The sequence below is a fragment of the Solanum verrucosum genome, unplaced genomic scaffold (assembly GCF_900185275.1).
Source record: "Solanum verrucosum unplaced genomic scaffold, falcon-dt-bn FXZP01000086.1, whole genome shotgun sequence".
Taxonomy (NCBI): Eukaryota; Viridiplantae; Streptophyta; class Magnoliopsida; order Solanales; family Solanaceae; genus Solanum; species Solanum verrucosum.
The window spans coordinates 144,644-165,817 of NW_026020100.1; the positions used below are offsets into that span (position 1 = coordinate 144,644).

General features: G+C 30.6%; 1 protein-coding gene and 1 pseudogene across 2 annotated transcripts in view; both read right to left on the reverse strand.

Moving 5' to 3' along the window:
- LOC125825038 (uncharacterized) overlaps positions 1–6,556 on the reverse strand; it is a 32,970-nt gene extending 26,414 nt beyond the window's left edge. Inside the window, exon 1 of the mRNA XM_049504388.1 lies at positions 6,549–6,556. The gene's annotated coding sequence lies outside the window, so the exon portion shown is untranslated. The remainder of the gene's footprint in view (positions 1–6,548) is intronic.
- On the reverse strand, positions 582–7,906 carry LOC125825033 (geraniol 8-hydroxylase-like; annotated as a pseudogene). The gene is made up of 2 exons (XR_007442829.1): positions 7,027–7,906; positions 582–1,283 (listed from the first exon to the last, which is right to left on the reverse strand). The product of XR_007442829.1 is annotated as a geraniol 8-hydroxylase-like (transcript).
- Between the last annotated feature and the right edge of the window lie 13,268 nt (positions 7,907–21,174).

Here is a 21,174-nt window from a genome sequence, read left to right on the forward strand (position 1 = left end):
ATTGAAAACGAGGAGTACTATGTTTGACATTTGAACATTTGGAAAAATTGTATTATATATTCTCATTCAGTGTCCCTTGAATAGTATCCACAGTGGGGTATTCTCATCTTAGTCGTCTTTTAAACTCTTTTCTACTTATTTTATTTTAAATATATTATAATTTTATTTTTTAAAACTTTATAACTATACAGATATTAAACAATAAATTTTGACACTACACTAAAAATTATTTTTAGCGGTAATTAATTAACGATAATAACTTAATTGCAACTAAATATGTTCTTTTAGTAGCAATAACACTCTTTATAAATGTTCCTAAAATCTTTAGCGATGATCTAATGACAATTAACTAGTTAATGCTAGTAAAGTCTTTTATCACTCTTTGTTAATATGCATATTTATTGTGGCTAAAAATTATTTTTATGTTAGCGGGAGAGCATAAGTAAACATAAAATCAAGTTTATTGATGCAAAAATCAAATTTCTCTTTCGATAGAACAATTAAGTAGACTAGGGCAATGTCCAAAAGTTCCTTATTAATTTCAAGTTTCTTGCTTCCAAATTTAAAAAAAAAAAAACAAATGAGCCAAACACTTCTCACAATCACATTAATAAGGTAAAGAAAAACAATTGCAAATTAAATAAATCAGGCATAAATTAAAAGAAAATTATTTTTATTTTATACTAGGAACTGCAACAAGAGGAACAGCTTTCCTTAAGCTAACTCCAAATTGTTCCTCCATGTTCAATTTCTCCGGATCCATTCCATCAGGTAAGTTCCAATTAAATGGTTGAATAATAGAAGCCAACATCAAATTCACCATTCTTATAGCCAGTGGAATTCCAGGACAAATCCTCCTTCCTGCGCCAAATGGAATAAACTCAAAATCCCTACCTTTATAATCCACGTTAGATTCTATGAATCTTTGAGGCAGAAACTCTAGTGCCCTTTCCCATGACTTTGGATCTCTTCCAATTGCCCATGCATTCACGAAAACTTGACTGTCCTTAGGCACGTTGAAGCCTAATACTTGTACGTCGTTTTGGGCTTTGTGTGGTAAGAGTAAAGAAACTGCTGGATGAAGTCTCATGGTTTCTTTTACGACTGCTTGAAGATATATATGGGAGTTTGTCCATGTCTGATTCTTTAACTGCTCTTTCTAGCCCTATTTGTTCGATTATTTCTTGTCGTACTTTGTTGAGTTCTTCAGGTTTTCGAAGAAGTTCTGCCATTGCCCATTCTGTTGTTATGGCTGATGTATCACTTCCGGCAATGAATAAATCCTGTCATGCCACAAACGATATTGTTTCAATTGTTAGTTCTTTCTGAAGAATAATTGATGTATTTCAAAATAATTAATTTTATACTTTTTGTTTTAATGTCACAAGTACTATTCATAATTGGTTTATGAGTATTTGATTCAAATTATATAAATTTAGTATATATCCTTGGAAAGAAATAAGCTTACTATGATAATTTGTTCCATTCCCAAAGTACCACTAGTTAGATAATAAAATCATTTGATTAATCTGGAATTCTAATTAGATTGCAACTTGCATTTCTTAATTATTTATTCTTAATATATCATAATTTACTTTCCATTTTCCAGGCAGTTGGGAAGCAGTTTGACCCCTACTCCTGTTGTTTTTGTATTTTCTTTAGTGATTCGTAAAAATGACACACCTAATATATCTAAAATATAAGTGCACCTGCTAACCATCGTGGAACCTAGGGCCGGCTGCTCTCTTCTCTTCTGCGAACTATGTCGCCTTGAAGTAAATTCATGATAGCTGCATCCTCTCCCCAGCCTATGGTTGTGGGAGAGCCAAACACTAGTTCTAATCCAGAAGCAACTTATGCCGCACGTTTAAATTTAATCCAAACCGGACAAAACTTGAAAAAACACAAAGCTGAAATCTATAGATATCATTCATGGAGAACCTACAATTACATTCACAGAGGAAGAGATAAATCAACACACTATGGAAGAAGGTCTACATCAAGCTCTAGTATTCAAGTTTTCACACGATCCAATTAATATGCAAGATTTACGAAAGTTGTTGCCTATACAACTAGGAACTCAAGGTCGCTGCCTTGTCGGATGGCTTGCGCATCGACATATTTTGGTGAGATTCGATAGATATGATGACTATGTATTAGTTGCGGCTAAAACTGTCAATGGTTTACAAAAGCAATTTAGAGTATTTCCATGGACAATTGGCTTCAATCCGAAAGAAGAGCCATCAAGAGCTTTTGTTTGGATATCTTTTCCAAACTTGCCGCCAGAGCTTTTTGCAAAACAATCCTTAATTACTGTCAATTGCCTCGGCTGCTGGTAAGCCAATAGTTGTTGATAAAGCCACTCAAGATAAGTCGAGACCTAGCACGGCTAGAGTTAAAGTCGAATTTGATTTACTAGTGAATTTGCCACATCGAATGAGAATTCAATATGTCGATGAGAAAACAGGAAAAAGTGTGGAGCAATTTCAGAAGTTTAATCTGCCGTTTTATTGCAACTATTGTAAGCACCAAGGCCACAACGAAAGTGAATGTCGACTATTATTGGGAAATAATGCAGGAAGAAACCAAGAAGAAGCATCGAAAGTAGGATCTGAGATTAAAAAATATCATGGTGATGCTCGGGAGATATTAGATGAAAAGAGGGCTGGAAATAAATCCCTCGTGGTTGATAAAAGTGGTGCCCACGATCAGGTAGTTGAGCCACGAAATTTGGAGTGTCAAACTAAAGAACATTCTGGACAGCTCTTAGGCAGAGCAGTTGCGCACGAATCGGCTTCAGGGGATCAAAGTTTAACCACTCGAAAAACTTTGGTCCTAGAGTCGCAAGTTGATTTTGGGCAGCAATTAAATAGCAACACTGTTGATGATGCGAGACTTGGCATTATAGATACCGTAGAAAAAAGCATTAATAACGAAAGTGGAAAAAATGGTTTTCTGCAGATTGATTCTAAGATTGTTGATGATGTCCATTCATCAGGGAATAAAGTTGGAGCTACTGAAACATTGGAGAAAAAATTGAATGAAAATCAACTTTCTTTGATACAAATTCCACTCTAGCTCACATTGATGATGGGGACCAAAATAATGCAGCTGCAATAGTGGCATCGACGATAGATGATGAGCAATAACTAAATGGAACCAGAGGTGACGTGGGGCTTTTTGAAAAGTCAGGACATCCTTTGGTAATTAACGCAACCATTGAGTTGGCATTAGATCCCAAGAGTGCGAAGGTAGTGGCAGATGGAGTGAAGCATGATGCTTGGGGTGTTGAAAGTGTTGAATGCTTGGTTGACAACATGTCACAGCAGGTCAACAGTGCCAATAAAAAAATTGAAAGTGATGTCGGAACTAATTCAATCGCCTTGATGAATGCCAAGAATACAGGTAAAGGAGTGGAACTGGTACATGAATCTAATTGGGCTGTGGTGACGAAGAAAAAATCTCCAAAGTATTGTAATTGGTTCGCCTATTCGTAACACAGTGCAACCGGTTGTAGATAGTCAAATTAAACTATGAATTCAGGTGCTCGAGAAATTGTTCCAAAGGAGATCTTGTGTTTTAACACTTTTGATGCTCTTACGAATAATATTGTGCATGAGATTAATTCATTTCAAGTTAACTTTACAAATGAATTAGTTATTTCTAAGGAACAACAGGGTGCGACAAGTACTCCGAGGTGGGCAGATATAGCAGATGAAGAGGAAGAACAAGTCAATTCCCCTCTTATGCAAAAGAAATTGAGCTCAACAACCCCTGCTTTTGTGTCTAGTGGTGCCAAGTTAGTAACTCCCCGACAAGGTTTGTCATCATCAACAAATGTTGTTGCAATCTTAAGTGATCATTTGGTGAGTTCTAATAATAAAAAAATGGTTCTCTTACACCTATTAACACTAACAAACAACTACAATTTGGTGTTAGTAGTACTTTGTCCCCAAATAAATTTGCTAATCTAGATGATGAGGACATCTGTAAGGAAGGTGAGGAAGAGGAAGAGGAAATGTTGGATTATTGTTTTGCAATTGCAGCTAGGAGTGCTGATATTTCTCCTAGGCAACAACAAAACGAAGCATGGAAGAAAACATAGTTGGGATGATAAAGTGAATGAGGAGTTTGTTTTAAGGCACCTACCGATACGACTGGCGAAACAGAATCATATGATAGTATCAACAACTTTAACAAGATCCAATACAACCAAGAAGTGATGAACTATCAAGTGTTATTGGACAGATTTGAAGAAGAAGACAAGAGAAACATACTTCAAGTTCCTTTAGAAGGCCATTCTATCTTTTTTAGTTTATACATTTGTAATAGAAAATTTGTGGTTGATAACTCAACTTTCTCCTTGACTTTTATGATTTTTTATTACTTAAGAATCCCCACTTGTTATATTATTATAGAGTGTATTATAAACTTTATGATGATCATAGAATATCTAGTGCTCTCTAGCTCGTATTTTCTTCATGGTTGTTAATTGGTAGACGATAGATATCTCATTAGGATTAGTAAGGTAAGACCTAGCCTCCCCTGCTTGTACTTATTCCTATTGAGAATTTTTTATGTTTATTATTAATAAAAATCCACTAAACCACTGTCTAGTGGTATAAATTTGCTCAAAAAAAAAAAAGAAAAAAAAAATATATAAGTGCACCATAATAATAAAAAAGAACATAATATATTCAGTTGAAAATGCTTCCTAATCCTCTAGTAGATAACTTAATTTTGACTGAAGTGCATTATTTGATTTTTTTATAACATAAATATCAAAAAATAAAATTATTTTAATTTTAACACACCTGACGCCACCGTACGGAGAGATGAATTCACTTGATATGAGTAAAAGAGAGAATTAATAAATATTTAATCCTTCAACACTAATTATTTACAAATGCTTAATATTTTGTACTACTCCTATTTATTCAAAACTTACCTATCAGAAGTCTTTTTCATTTCTTAAGTTTTGCATCCAATCAATTCACTACTGTATGATGATAACTTGCTTTCAAGACCAAGAAAAGTATGTTTTCTTTATAACCACATTTAGTCTAGATATTTCATATCTGTTACATTAACGCTACGTTTGGTACGGTTTTTCCAAATATTTTTGACAAGTTATATTTTTGGTGAAGTTTTAATATGCACAAGTATAATCATAACAAATTTCAGATAATTATAAGTTTCAAAATTTTAAACGTCTTTCTTAAATTGCATTACGTATTAATAATTGGAAAAACTACCTAACTAGGCATACATTCCTACTATATATACTAATATTATCTCTACTTTTAAACAATTACATATATTACCACTTTTAATATTTTATACCATATATTTTAAAAAATATAATTAGATACACAAATTCCTTGAAACTAGGATTACTTAATTATCTTAACATTTTAAAAATTAAAATTAATTATCGCCAATTAGAGTTGTTAATTAAGCCTAAATTACTTCTTTATTTAAGGAAATTAGTTACACACATTTAATCCAAATAGTAAAACATGTATCTCTTTAATTCAAACAGTCAAATACATGTATATGACGAGTAATGATACATGTATCCGACGGACAAAATATGGTATAGGATGTAATTTTCAAAACTATCTTGAATCCTAGTAATTAGGTACTAAACTAATGGGATTTATGTAGTTTGCTCTTAATAATTTCCTCTCACCTCTCAAAATCAACCCAAAAATAACCAATTTCTTTTTTTCATGAGATGAATATATTTACAAAAACTCAAAATCCAAAGTTAATGAGAAAAAAAAATCTTTTCTATATGTCAAAGTTAGCTGAAGAGAGATGCAGATATTCATGAAAACTTAATTAAGATGTGCATAAATTGACTTGTTATTAAAAATTTAGGCTTAAATCATATGTATTCCCTTAAAGTAGTCCGCATAATTTACTTAGACACCTCAACTAGGACTAGTATATATTGGACACTTTTATTTACTCAAAACTTGTTTCTATTAGGCATTTTCCGACAATAAGTAAAAAAAAAAAAAGTGTGTATAATACACTTGCTGTGATGTGGCAAAATGACTAATTAAAAGGTAACATGTGGCATTTAGGCCCAACAAGTATAGAAAAAAAAAAGAATTTTATGTTAAAAAGAGTGAAAATTATTTCAAATAAATTTTCCATCTATTTTTTTTGTAAAAATAAAAAAATGAGAGCCCAACCCTAACCCAACCCCCTTTCTTCTTCATCTTCTTCCTAGCAAGATTTTCTTTCTCAAAGGACAAAATTCAATTTCTTTATTAATTACTTACATAATTATTTTATATTCCTTATACGTGAGAGAGATATATTCAAAGAGACGGATACAAGAGTGATGAAGAAAGAGAGTCTGTCAATTGTCTTGAGATCGATAACAAAGAGAAATCGAGAGGACCTAAATTAATTTTATTGAATCAATATGATATTATGTTTGATAATTTTAGTGGATTTATATTTTAATTTGAATGATAATATTTGCTCGAAGGTGACCGAGATCGACGTCGATCGACTAACTTTTTTCATGTTCTTTCTTCTTTTTTTCTTTCAAATTTAATTAGCTGATTCAATTTTTATTTTTTAATTAGTATTGAAAAGAAATAGAATAGAAAAAAAACGGAGGCAGTGGTCTTCTCCGTGAAGAAGATGACGTACAGGGGTGGGGTGGGGGCTTTTTCTTTTGTTTTAAGAATATTTATTACTTTTAAATATATATTTTTTTAATTAAATTATTTAAATGTCAAGTGGCACTCAAAGAAGAAAAAGTATTAAGTTTTTTTTGGAAAAAAATAAAAATAAAATATTAATACGTTTTTTCACGCGCTCAGCGAAAGTGTAGTACACTTCTTTTGCCACATCAACATTTTGTGTTTAATAGGTATACTTTTTCAACAATTCAAGTGTTCAATATGTAATAGTTATAGTTAAGATGTCTAAGTAAAATATGCGGACAATTTTAAGGGGCTGCAGATGACTTTGGCCAAAAATTTAAATGAAAGAAATACTTACCACCATAAGAGGCTTGATGGTTGTACCAAATCCAGACCCATCATCTTCACATTGATCAAGAAGTATATCCAAAAAATCCCCTTTTTTCTTCATCCCTGCAGCTCTAGCTTCTACTCTCTTCTCAATATTTTCTTCAAATATCTCATGCAGCCTTAAATACGCTGGCCTTATACGCCTCCGTACTCCTTGCAAATCTAGCCACTTTAAAACCGGAAAAAAATCCGACAGATTCGGTATCCCGGCATCTTCCATAATCGTCCATACCAATTCCTTAAACTCATGAGCCTTTTTAAATTCCGGATCCACCATATCGATCGAAAAAATCGTGTTCGATATTAAATTCAACGTGGTCGCGAACGCGACCCGTCCAATATCAACAGCCGATCCACTCTCACACTGGCTCCTTATATGGCTCACTAGTTGTTCCGCCTTTTGGTGACGAAGTTCTTGAAGCAAATCAAGCCGTTGATTATTAAACATTTGCGTACTGAGAAACCTTCTCTTTTTTTTCCACATATGATCGCCGTTAACCCATGCCAACGTGGCTTCAGGGTTCGGCTGAGCAGCTACGGCTACTGGGACGATACGTGCTGAGAAAGTTTCGTCGTGTTTGTGGAGAATCTCTTTGGCTACTTCGGCTGATGAGACTACTATGGTGGTGAGAGAGCCGAGCTGTAGAGTCATGAGAGGGCCATGTTTTTTGGCTAGCTCGGCTAGTGATTGGTTAGGTTTTGTACCTAGTTTTAAGAGTGAGCCGATTATTGGGAGACCAGTAGGACCTGGTGGTAGTTTTTTGGATTTAGAATTGATATATGGCTTGATGAGGAACAAGAAAAATGAGATAAAGATAATAAAAAGAATGAGGAGTTCCATATTTTTGCTAAGCTTGGGACATGATATGCAAAAGAATGATGTATGTACATACACTCTATATAGTGTAGACTTAGCTAATGATTGAGGGTAGTTAGGAAATTTTATCATGTTTAAATATTTGCACGTTGTGGAAACTTTCACTCATTAACTTTTTATTTTTTCTAAGTAAAATATTTATCAAGTAAAATATAATTGGTTTGATTTGGTTATTTTGCGGTTATTATTTAGTAAAATCAAAACCAAACCAAATAGTATCGGTTATCAAAATTTAAAATTAAGCATAACCAAATCAATCAAATATAGGTTTTTTAAATCGGTTTGGTTCAGATTGCATTTCGTTTTGATTTTTAATCATAACCATGAACAGTCCTATCTCTATCTCAGTTTTAGTCGCATTTTTCAGGTATATTGAGAGTTGAAAAACTTTTGTATTGCAATTTTTTCAAATTTTATTTTATTAAATTATTAATTATTGTGACTTATTATATTTTTTTTATGTTGTTTCATAAATGTTAATTTTAAAAATAAATAAATTAAAGCTTCTATATTCAAATTCACTGTCAAAAGTAGAAAACTTAACTCTTTAATATTTGAACTATGTTATTATATATATAAATTGGGATATATAAAATAATACACCATCAATATATATAAATATCATTTCAATACCAAGTCCTGTTTTATTTTCCAACTTATAAAACATCATATTTTAAAAAAGCTTAATTTGGATGATATAATTATATAAACAATTGTGTACACCAATATGTATATGACTTAAAAGATAAAACTATATTGGAATATTCATGGGACCGGAATCATGAAATGTGAGTGCACGACGACTGGTTAGTTGTAGTGACCAAATATTATACCTTCAACTTGCTGACTCGTGTGACGTGTCTTCTTGTTATGTAATTCTCTGAAGTTGGAGTATGTAAATTATATTTCTTTCGTTTCAATTTATGCAAAATAATTTGATTAAAATATATAAATAAGTGAAGTGAGTTGAGAAAATAATTAAGTTTCGAGAACAAGTCTAGGAAGAAAAGTCTTGAAGCTGACTGTTTGCATGTTTGACAACGTGGCCCACTTGACACATGCCCCATTATTACAATTAAAAAAACGTAAAATTTTGATGTGAGTATCTTATAGAATGATATATAAAGAATAGGAGAATTTAGATATTTTGGGGAGTTAATCGTTTTTGTTTTCTTTTATAAAAAGATTATACATTGATTTTTTAATGTAAATTTTTTCATCATATTGTTCTACTAATTAATGGTCCGTAATAATTATAATTTTCTCTTTCTATATATATATATATATATATATATATATATATATATATATATATATATTTTATTTTATTTTTTAAAAAAAGTAAAAAAATGTTATTTTTTTAAATCACTTTGTTCTATTCATGTATTTCTCGTTATAATAATCAAATTGTTTGCATTTACTTCGTAATTTAATTTATATTTTTATCTTGATTGTCAAGAGTGCATTTTCATGTTCAAAATAACTCATGTTTTTTAATTGATTATTTTTATTTAAATCAAACATCATCAAGACATAGTATATTGCAGCTAAATTTTTAACTTTTTACCCAAAAAAAATCGTTGAAACGAATTTATCATATTTATTAGTAATGATTAAATTCTTAGATAATGCAAACATTTTTTTTGAAGGATCCTATATATAACTAGATCAATTTTTTATATTATCATATGTTTTCTAAAAGTCGACCAAAACGACACTGCAAAAATAAAAATAAAAAGTTAAATTGATAAAAAATTGACTTAATTAATTTAACTTGATTTCAACATTTGAAAAAAAACAAATTATTAATTTAATTGGAAAATGGTCCAAACTAAATCACGGCTAATCCTACCAAAAATATTAAGTTTCAACTTTTGATAAATAAATATAATTCATACAAAAAAAATAAAATTTCAAAAAAGAAAACGGAAAAAAAAAGAAGAAAATATGGAATAGGAGAAAGTGAATAAAAAGATGAAGCCTTTTACCCCTAATTTTTGTAGTGGGACCCAAACTACACTTGATAAAGTATGAGAGGATCTCATACAAGTATGGTCTGTCATGTAATATTTGTGCCTCTCACATGATAAATTATTTCTATTATCATATAGTTCCATGTTTTCTATCTTGGTGGCTAAAATTTTAAATTAAATTTTTACTATGGTAAGACTCAATTCATTTTATTTTTCAGTTCTTTCATTACATTTTTTGTTTGTTAGGGTTTTGTTTTGATTTTCTTATTTAATTTTAAGTTTATTTTTTTTCTAAAATATTACCATAAATATTTTAACTTTTTTTGAAAGAAAAATATAATTTTCTTCCATATTTGACTTATTCTTTCCTTAGAGGAAAAGTTTGGAACTCTATAAATTGAAGATCTCTTCTCTCATACCAAAAACACAAGAACATCCACAATATAGTTAATAAAGAGTTTTGTTTATGGGGAGATTTTCCTTCAACAATTTTAATATTTTTTTTATTAGTTTCTTCATATGTAGGCCAATTGGTTAAACCATATAATAATATTATGTTTTTAATCTAAGTTTTTGTCATCTGATTTATCAATATCATGATTTGCAATTGTAAATTTTCACATGACGCCCTAATCACCTTCGAACCCCATAAGTGGTATCAGAGCACATGGTTTAATGATCCAATGGTTCAACAAGATTGAAGACAAATTCAAGTGGTTTCAAATCAATTTGCAATCAACGTGATGATAATGAAGATTTTTGTGCTACTACATGTGGAGAAAAATTCAAATATATTTTCAACAATATCCTGCTGCTCCATCCTTTAAAACAAAATCATTTTTCAACTCATGCTTACTTTAGAGCATGAACTCTAACTTTCAACCCCTACAAAGTTTAATGCTCGGGCTTCACTTTTAACTCATGTATTTTTGCTTTTAACGCTTGAACTCCACTTTTAACTCATTCATCTTACTTTTAACGCATTAGCTCTACTTTCAACTCATGTATATTACATTTAATGCATGAGTTCCACTTTCAACTCCTGCTCATAACTTTTAACACATGACTCCAATTTTTAACCCATATCAATTTTTAAATCATGGTAAGCAACAGTGATACATGAAAATTTTGTGAAGAACAAAGATTATCAAACATGTGAAGAAGGCGGATCAAGTTTTGTCAAGAAAATACAGCAAAAAGGGGAGATTTGTTAGGATTTTGCCCTTTCTTGCTTACCTTATTTGAAATTTATATTTTCCTAAAAGAAAAGACAAAACATTACCATATATGTTTTAACTCTTCTTGAAAGGAAAATATAATTTTCTTCCATATTTGGTTTATTCTTTCCTTAGAAGAAAAGTTTGGAACTCTATAAATTGAAGACTCCTCTTCTCATACCAAAAACACAAGAACATCCACAATGTAGTCAATGAAGAGTTTTGTTTATGGGAGATTTTCCTTCAACAATTTTAATATTTTTTTATTAGTTTTTTTCATATGTAGGCCAATTGGCTAAACCATATAATAATAATAATAATATGTTTTTAGTATAATTTTTTGTCATCTAATTTATCAATATCATGATTTGCAATTATAAATTTCCACATGACGCCCTAATCACTTTCGAACCCAACAGTTCGATGGTCCCAATTCATTATTGATTCATGTAATATGTAGTTGTAAAAACTCAAATTTGGCATTAGCTCGTAACTAAATATTTTAACTTTTAGTATGTACATTTAAAATACTATGTTTAAAATTTATATCTCACGTCATTATAGTGTTTACGACTTTGAATGTTTAGTTATCAAGTAAGACAAAATTGAGGTGTTTAGATGTGTATTTTCAAAATTAGTAGGATTATTTATCAGTTAAAATCAAATTTAAGTATTTATTTAACTTTTATGTCCATAATTACTTCATGCACGCAATATTCAATTAATTACTTCCTCTGGTCCCTTATATTTGTCACTTCAAAATTTTAAGAAGTATTAGTTGTTCCTATCGAACTCCCAGAAAGCGTATTGTAACTAATTGATCAAGTAATGAAAATATTATAAAAGGGGTTATTTAGCCAAAATATATCTCTCTGTACCTAATTATTTGCCAATTTTTTTTTTCTTGTCCATATTGACAAATTAAAAAAGGATAATTTTTTTTTTACATATTATACCCTCAATTAATTACTTTGAAAAAGGTAGAGTTTCTCGAAAATCTTAAATTTTTAATTCATCCACTTCATAATTAATAGGGATAAAATGATAAACTCACTATGTCAATCATTATTTTTTCAATAAGTGTGCCATCAAAACTGGAAAAGTAATTACGACATGAGGAGTACCTTTTTTTGGTTAACCAAAATATAACCTTTGGTTAAAAAAATATACTCGTATATTTATTTAAATAAAGGGCGTGGTAAACTTTAAACCACAGATAAAAAAAATTCTGAGAGAACAATTAAAATGTGTATATTGATCCTTTTATGTAAAATTAAAGTTATCTAAGGAGTAATATGTAAACTATTTTTGTAAAAATACTATGTGCAAAATATTGAGCAACAATAATTAATAATAATAAAGAAAACATAATACGTGAATATTTACATTTTTATGATTAGTAATTCATTATATCTGAATAAATTCACAAGTAAATGAGGGATAAACATACTTTTCACTTTTAAACTTTCTGTTTTTAACCAAATCTATATCAAAAAGACAAAATATTAGTATTTTGGTTTATCAATAATTGTGAGTAGGTACGTAGTTTGCTATTTTTTTATTCGATTAATTCTATTGGTCGAAATGATGACTTTCTTAGCCTATTTCTAAAGAACGAATTGATCATATTGTATTTGTTAAGCATATGATTAAAGTAGCAAGATTAGACCTTCTTATCACTTTGTCGACTAGCTATAAACATCAATTCCCCTTCTCTTACTTAGATAGAGAAATAAGTAAGCAAAACTTTCATCCTTCTTTTTTTATTTTACTTAAAATTGTGAATTACAGTGAATTTTGTCTTCAACCAAGTCTTTTCGTTTCGAAATCAAGAAGATTCATCACTCTAAAAAGTAAGCATTTTTTATTATACAATATTTTCACCGTGGATGATAGAATTCCTTTAAAAAGAGAAGGCACAAGCAAAGCCTATTGATCCACCAATTTTCTAAACAACTTGTCATCTACCCACACTCTATAATCAAAATAGGATTCTGGACTTAGAATCATCCGCTTTTAGGATTCCGAATAAAGTAGCGCCTAAACTAATCGAACTTGCTTGAAAGATAGGGTTACGAACTTCCATGTTTATTCAATTTATTTTATAGCAGACTCTTCCCCATCTTGTAGTTGAGCTTGACCTCCACCTTAGGCTTATGGAATCTTTCAACTTTTGATTTAAAATTATTATTAACATTCATTTGCTTTTGTAGTCTATAACGATGTTTTTATTTGAATATTTTTTATTAAGTCATATGTAAAATTAATTTTAAAATAAACTTAATTGATATAATAAGATAATATTATAAAAGAATAATTGTTATATATAAATCTTAGGTAGGTGAAGAGCCATATAAGAAAGTATAAACTTGAGACCATTGCCCCTTCATTAAAAAGAAACCAATTAAATGGACACCAATCACGTTGGAGTAAATTATAAAAAGTCATAGAGAGAGGCCTAATGTGTTGGATCCCAGTCGTCGTTTTTTATGGTTATAAGTTTATAAGATGCAACAATAAAAATTTATATTTCATCTTATGACTCAATCTAACGTTTGTTTTCTCATTTAAAAAAACACGAAAAGATAATGAAATACTGAAACCACTCTTTTCTTGAATTATAGTACACATAAGGGTAAATTGCAAAACAGGAAAAATAAAGATATGACACAGATAAAAAATAGTGAAATATTCAAAGAAAATTGTTGCCTTTACCCCTCAAACCACCCCTCAGTAAGAATAGTCCCTCAAAAAATATATACTATATGTTATTTTCTTACTATTTGTCCTTTGAGCAAGAAAATTGTAGTATTCGTACTATATATATTTTTATTTAACTCAGTCACATATATTATTTTGTCAATACTAGATATTCAAAATCTAAAATGAAAAGTATTCATAATAGAGAACGTTCGTTTTTCCGAAACAAAATTTTATATAATCGATGTAAATTCAAATTAATTAGCCGCATTTCAATATGAATATCAGACATCAAATAAAAAATATAAAAAAGAAGGAAGCTTTGAAGTATATATCATCGGAAGACTATTGACAAACTATTTTGTATGAATTAAGCATAGACCATAAGCGATGGGTTAGAAGGACAATTATATTTTCACTAAGAGAGACGTAAGATCTACCTATTTATATTTGACATCTTTCATATTTGCACCTTTTTTTTTGGTTGAAGTATCCACATGTTATTAATAACACAATTTCACAAACTAAACAAAAGAAAACATGCACCACCCAACCTATCTATATATGTTTACCACTAATTGTGCTTATACAATAATGTCTCTCTGGATTATATCTTCAATCCATCACTTATCTTTACAAGTATGTTTCCTATGTATTTTCTTCCTATTATATAGCTGCACTAGGTCTTGACACAACATCTTTGTCATCACTTTATAAATTGTGTTATAACATGCGCAATTGGTCTAAATTTACTTACATGATCAACATGCGCAATTGGTCAAAAATTCCTATATACTTTACTCCTTTTAGCATCTTTCCTGTTTGGAAAAATTCTAGTACCTCTTCAGTCATATCTTTACACTAAATATTATATATGCATATATTTTTAGACCAAACTATATATTGACGACATGAGTATTTTTGACCAAGCTATTAATTGCGGACATTTTTGACCATTTTCTGTTCTTTTTAATTGGGATAGTTGCTCAATGAATTTCATATGAGATCAAAGCATCAAAGTCAGTATGCATATATAACAAAACTCGATCGCTATAAAAACCATAAAATGTTCAGAAAAATACTGCCACTATAATGAGTTGGCTTGACTATATTTTTATTTGCATCATATAAGTGTTTATTTTTAGAATATCCAGTTATGCTTTCATAATTTTATTTGTTTGATATTTTATTAAACTGGGAAGAATTTTCAGAACTAAAAGAATTTACGCTTGTATTATGTTTTCTCTTAGCTTATTACTTATTAGTAGGGGTGTACAAAATCGAATCGAAAATCAAACAAAATCGCAAATTGAGTCAAATCGGAAAAAAAAATCCGACTAGTGTTTGGTTTGACTATTGGTTTGGTATTGAAAAAAAAAACCCGACTATATTTGAGTTGGTTTGGTTTTAACTAAAAAAAATCAACCCGAGACCAAATCAACTCGACATTACATATGTAATTTTAAAATTTTATTTTATACATAAAAATATTTACTTTGATATAATTTTAAAATATTTCTTATACTATTTTATAGTTTTTATCTTTTAATAAATTATTTCAAGTTTAAAACTTAGAATTCGGAATGGTCCAATAAAGATTATAGTTCATAGATGTTGATAATTATAATAAAAATTAAATTAATACTAATGCAAAAAGAAAGTTAATTGAACACTAAGAATGACAATAATATTGAATATTTATTCTTTAGTTTTACATTGGTTTAGACAATTAAAATACAAAATCTAATTTTAATTTCCTTAAATATTTAGTAATGTAACTAATACTTATTAAACTTATTTTAGCATGATTTAGTACTTTTAAATTATGATCATTTTCATTATATCTTTGCAATATTTATTTTATATGATGATTTCATTATTATTTTTTATTGAATATTTTAGTGGCATCAGTACTCATCTCATATTTTGTGTTATTTTCTTAAGAAACACCTTAGATAATTGTATTTTGGTTGGACTAAAGAAATATTTGGAGCACAAGTTAATTATATGTTTGTATGCAAACTTTACCGAAAAAAATCCAAAAATCTGAGGTTTATTAGTTTAGTTTGATTTATAAATTTAAAAATTCGACACAACGGTTTGGTTTGGTATTTGAAAAATCCGAACCAACCCGAGGTTGAAAAACCCAAAAAAATCCGAATTTTATTAGTTTGGTTTGGTTTATCAATTTAAATTTTTTACAAAAATGGTTTGATTTGATATTTGAAAAACCCGAACCAACCCGGTCGTGTACATTCCTTATTAGGATGACATGTTGATTTACCATGTCCAGTTTTAAGAATAGAATTTGATTATACGGATTGAAAAATATTTTAAACTTTAAAGAATATTATTAGACTCAATTAAGGAGTAATGAAAGAAAGATTTTTTCAAAAAATATTTTAGGAGTTAATCTTAGACTTCAGAGAAGGGTTCGTGACTGGTACGATGATATTTCATGTTATCTTCAAATTACTTGTATCATAATGGGAAATTAATATACCATTGATTCAGATACTATAAAGGAAATTGAACGATTCTATAAAAACTTTATAGGGAAAAAGGGTCAAAAATGCCCTTAAACTATGTGAAAGGAATAAAAATATCTTCCATTTATAGTTTGGCTCAAAAATGTCCTTACTGTCAATATTTTGGTTAAAAAATGGCCTCCATTTGTAGTTTGGTCCAAAAATACTTTTGCCGTCAGTACTTTAGTCCAAAATTCCCTTATTGTTATTTAATGGGTCAAACATGTTCATTTTTTAAATAAATATATTATTCTTTTCTTTTTAATACATTCTTTTTCTAATAATGTTTTTTTTTTTTAAATTAGCAAATGTTTATCTTACTTCAATTCAGAAAAAAAAATGAAAATATTTCTTATTTTATTATCATTATTTTTTATCGTTATATAAATATAAATTAATGATGGAAATACTATGATCTTATATATATGACATATATTATCTGTCGAAAGGGTACATGAAGTTATTCTTTTTTAATTGATAAAATGAGATTAAGAAGAAAAAAATATTTCTTACATTTTTATTTGTTAAAGTGATTTTAGAAGAAACAAAACAAGAATAGTGTTCTTTAATAATATTTAAATTAGAAAGAAGATGTGTTTAAAAGAAAAAAATATAATATATTTATTCAAAATAGGGCGTCTTTGACCCATTTTGTAAATATAGGGCATTTTTGGATCAAAGTATTGACTGCAAGGACATTTTTTTGCCAAAGTGTTGACGGTAAGGACATTTTTGAGCCAAACTATAAATGGATGACATTTTGTTCATTTCACATAGTTTAACAACATTTTTGACCATTTTTTCAACTTTAAAAGATATCATTTCTTAGTAGAAGCGACACCTAATTTCAAATTTATGCGCACATTGATCATGTCACGCGTACGGCGTAGCTATTTAATTAAAATGAAAAGAATAGCTAGCAAAACAATAAATTCATTTCACTCGAAAATAACTTGCATAAGTGTTCCTATTCACTCTAAAAGTACGTACAAATGTGATTAATACGTGCATTAGATCGATTGTCAAGTGGTAGGTACAACATCACCAACCATATTAATTTTTTGGGCTCACCATACTGCCTATGTGTCTCATGACTAGCCATTCATAAGGTGATTTAAACATTAATTACAACGTATGGTCTATTTAGGTCGGTGGATGAAAAAATAGCAATAGCAAAAACAGTTTTGCTGAAAAGCTAAGAGCCCGTTTGGCAGTTTCTCCTTATTTCCTTGAGCAGGCAGCAATTAATGTTCTCACTTCCAGGAAGAATCACATGAGAGAGAGGATGATTGCTGAAAGCAGAATTCAATAAAAGCATGATAGCAGAATGAATTAGAGCTATGTTCTGTTTTGAGTGTCTTTTTGGATAGTTATAGTTGTCCATAGTCCTTTTAGGCAGTGACCGTTTAGTCGATGGTCAATTGGACGGTCAGTGCAAGACATTTTCTTATTATACGATATCTTCGCCATGGATAATAAAATACTTAGCTTCCTGAAAGCGAAGGCAGAAGCAAAACCTATGATGTAGTGGAAAAAAGTAGTTTTTAAGTTAAAAATAAAAAAAATAAACTTAAATGACTTTTAAGTCAAAAAAATAAAAAGTAGAGGGAGTCCTACTTTTGATTTATTTTTTTTTAAAAAAAAAATTCATTTTAAACTTATTTTAACTTTGCCAAACACTCTCCAAAATAAAAAATGACTTCAAAGTAAGTTTGACCAAATTTTAAGCCAATCCAAACAAGCTCTAAGTATCGGTACGGAGAAAATTATTTTCTAGAAGATAAATGAGTTTTTTTATGTATTTGATAAGTAAAAAAAATATTGTTGGAATGTGTGCGTCCACTTATCAGTCAAGGACTAGGTCCTTTGACTCAGCAAGAACAGTAACTAAAAATATGCGTCCACTTGTTTCGATGAGACCAGGTCCTTAGCACAGTTACAATAACAAACAGTAAAATAAGTGCTAAAAGTAAAGATTGAACAAACAATTTTACGAGGAAACTTCCTTGCTCAAGGGAGTAAAACCACGATTTGTCTCAACATGACTTTTCAAACTGCTTCCACTAATTTTCTCCAAGCAAAAGTAAAAGTCAGTTTACAAAATGAGATTAGCCTGCTAATCTCCACACTAAGCAATACCTCCTGTCACTTAGCTGAGCCAGAGCAGATACAACACTGCCCACTATACTAACCCTCACTAATTAATATAGACTTTTCTAAGAGGATACCACACTGCCCACTAAACCACCTAACTCTAGATGATTTAGAATTTGATCAAGCAGATACAACACAACCCACTAAATCAGTTACCTTTAACCGACTTAGACTTTTTAGAAAACGAAACAAAATATATGAATCCTTTATAGAATAGGAACAAATTTACAATGTAAGCACATAAGACACAAAGCTCTAAATACAACAAGATGGTTTAGCACTCCATCTGGTCCCTTGTTGATATGCACAGTGTTTTTCTTTGAAAATGGCCCTCTCTTTTCAAGCTTGTGAATTTTCAGAGAAAATCCAAGTTTTTGTTTTGCCAAATCTTGAGTTTGTGTGTTGTTGGAAGAGACTATATTGAAAATGAACACAAACTCCTTAGGACAACTCATTGGCTAAGAGCATGCCTTCTCTGTAAAGACGTGCACCTGTCACATCAGAAGTGACATCTTTACAGTTGTACTGTCGTCCTTTCACGTACGCAGTCTTGTAGGGACCAGGTCCCTTACAGACTTTTCTTAGTAAGTTCTTGAGAAGACGTGCTGGCTCTCTCTCTTTTTGAATAAATGAATTAGTTTGTTGTTTGTCATGTTGACTAAGTCAACCATAAAGAGTTAACACACATTGGACAAACAACCTCGTTCCTTTTGATTGGTGTAGTACTTCTGACGGCTTCACCAACTTCTGATGCGGGCAGCTTTCCAGCTGTACCCCACTATAAATCTGGACGAGAGAACTCTGCATGGGACCAGGTCCCTGCATTTGTGAGACACTGAAGCATACAATCTCGTCCGCTCTTCCTATTGGTGTAGGACACTGCACTTTTCACCTACCACCTGACATGACAGCTTTACAGTTGTACTCCATTTGTATCTGGACGAGAGCACTCTGCCAAGGACCAGGTCCCTGCATTTGTGAGGATTATCAAAACACCTAGAATATAACATTTTCCCCCCTTTTGATGATTACACACAAATATTCCTCATACTGAGTTTATTCATTCATTTCCCTGTCAGCAGTCCAATAACAAGGATCTGGTTCCTTGTTAGATCCCTAAGTTTGTTAAATCATCAAAACTTAATATCAACTCCGAACTAATATTTTCCCCATTTTTGATGATAACAATCTTATTCACCAAGTCCCCCTATCAACAAGAACTCTTCGGGTAACTGAAGTTTTATCATCCCCAAAGTTTGTCAAATTATCAAAACATCAAAATAACATTTCCCCCCTTTTTATGATGACAAACTTATTCAACTTCTTCCCCCTACCAGAATGACCACATCCTTTTCAAGTAGCTAGCATTTATTCCCCCTATCGGCATGACCATGTCTTATTCAAGTAGGTAACCATTGATCTCATACCTTAACAACTTTCCCCCTTTTGATATCATAAAAAAAAGGGTTAAAACAGTAAATCAAGTTAACAGAAATACAGTTCAAGCAAATTCATGGCCACTTGAGCAACACTGAGCATGAGTAAAAAATGCATAAAGTAATGAGACAAGCCAGTAGAAGCAAGACATTTTTCATTCATAAATTAAAGATTAGCCATCAAAGCATTGCAAATATGATTACGAATGAAAACCAAAACAATGCCCACTCATGTTCGATAGAAAAAGAAGAACAAGGACTGACTTAGAAAGTTAGGAAGAGAAGGGATGACTTAGAGACAAGGGATTGAAAGAATAGAATTAATGGAGCATATCCCTTAGCAAGGTACTTTCAGAAGCCTCTATTGAAGTTCACATTCTTCACTACCCAGACATCATGTTAAACCTTAAGGGCTGTCATTTTTCAATTTTTTTTTCCAACCTGGTCCCTCTAATAGTGTTGTTTCAGAAGCTGAGCCTTTAGGCAAACCATTTCAGTATCCCTGTTAGTAAGATCAATTGTCGTAGCTTCGAACACTAGCATGGGTTTCTCATAACAGAAAGATTGGTAAAGTCAAACTTACCCGAGGCCTCCGCGATGAATAGATCAATAATTGAGGAACCAAAAAGAAAATTTCATTTCAATTTTTTTTAAATCAGACACCCTTCTATTCAGAATACTTTCAGTTCTCAGAATATCAACTTCCTCCTTTTGAACAACATCTTTTCCACATCATCTTTTTACTTGGTGGACCTGGTCCCTCTTCACAGTTAAAACATCTTCATCATAAAAATCTCCAATAAGAATAAAAAGTTTAACCATTTGAAGTGTTTTTGAGAGAAGAGAAAAGAGGGTTTTAAAAATTTCTGATCTTAGAAGGGGATTTGAAAAGAAATATGGAGTATAAAGGAAGTGAAAGGGTGTATTATGTGAAAGATGATGTCATTTAGGTATTCAAAAGATGGGACAATGATCAGATACCTAAATAACAGACATGTGGCAATTGTAACGGTTCACATGCATAATTCAAACTGCATTGTTAAGAGTGCTAACCTTCGAGAACGGATCAAGTCCCTCTCTGTAGTTTGAATGTGATTGCATGTATCTGTCCTGACCTCTCATTTCCTTCAGCCCTTTTTTTATGTGTGTATACCTACAAAAGGTATGAAACTGAATTTGCTAAAACATACATAACTGAAAAACAAGGATACCTGCTCCCTTTTCATAGTCA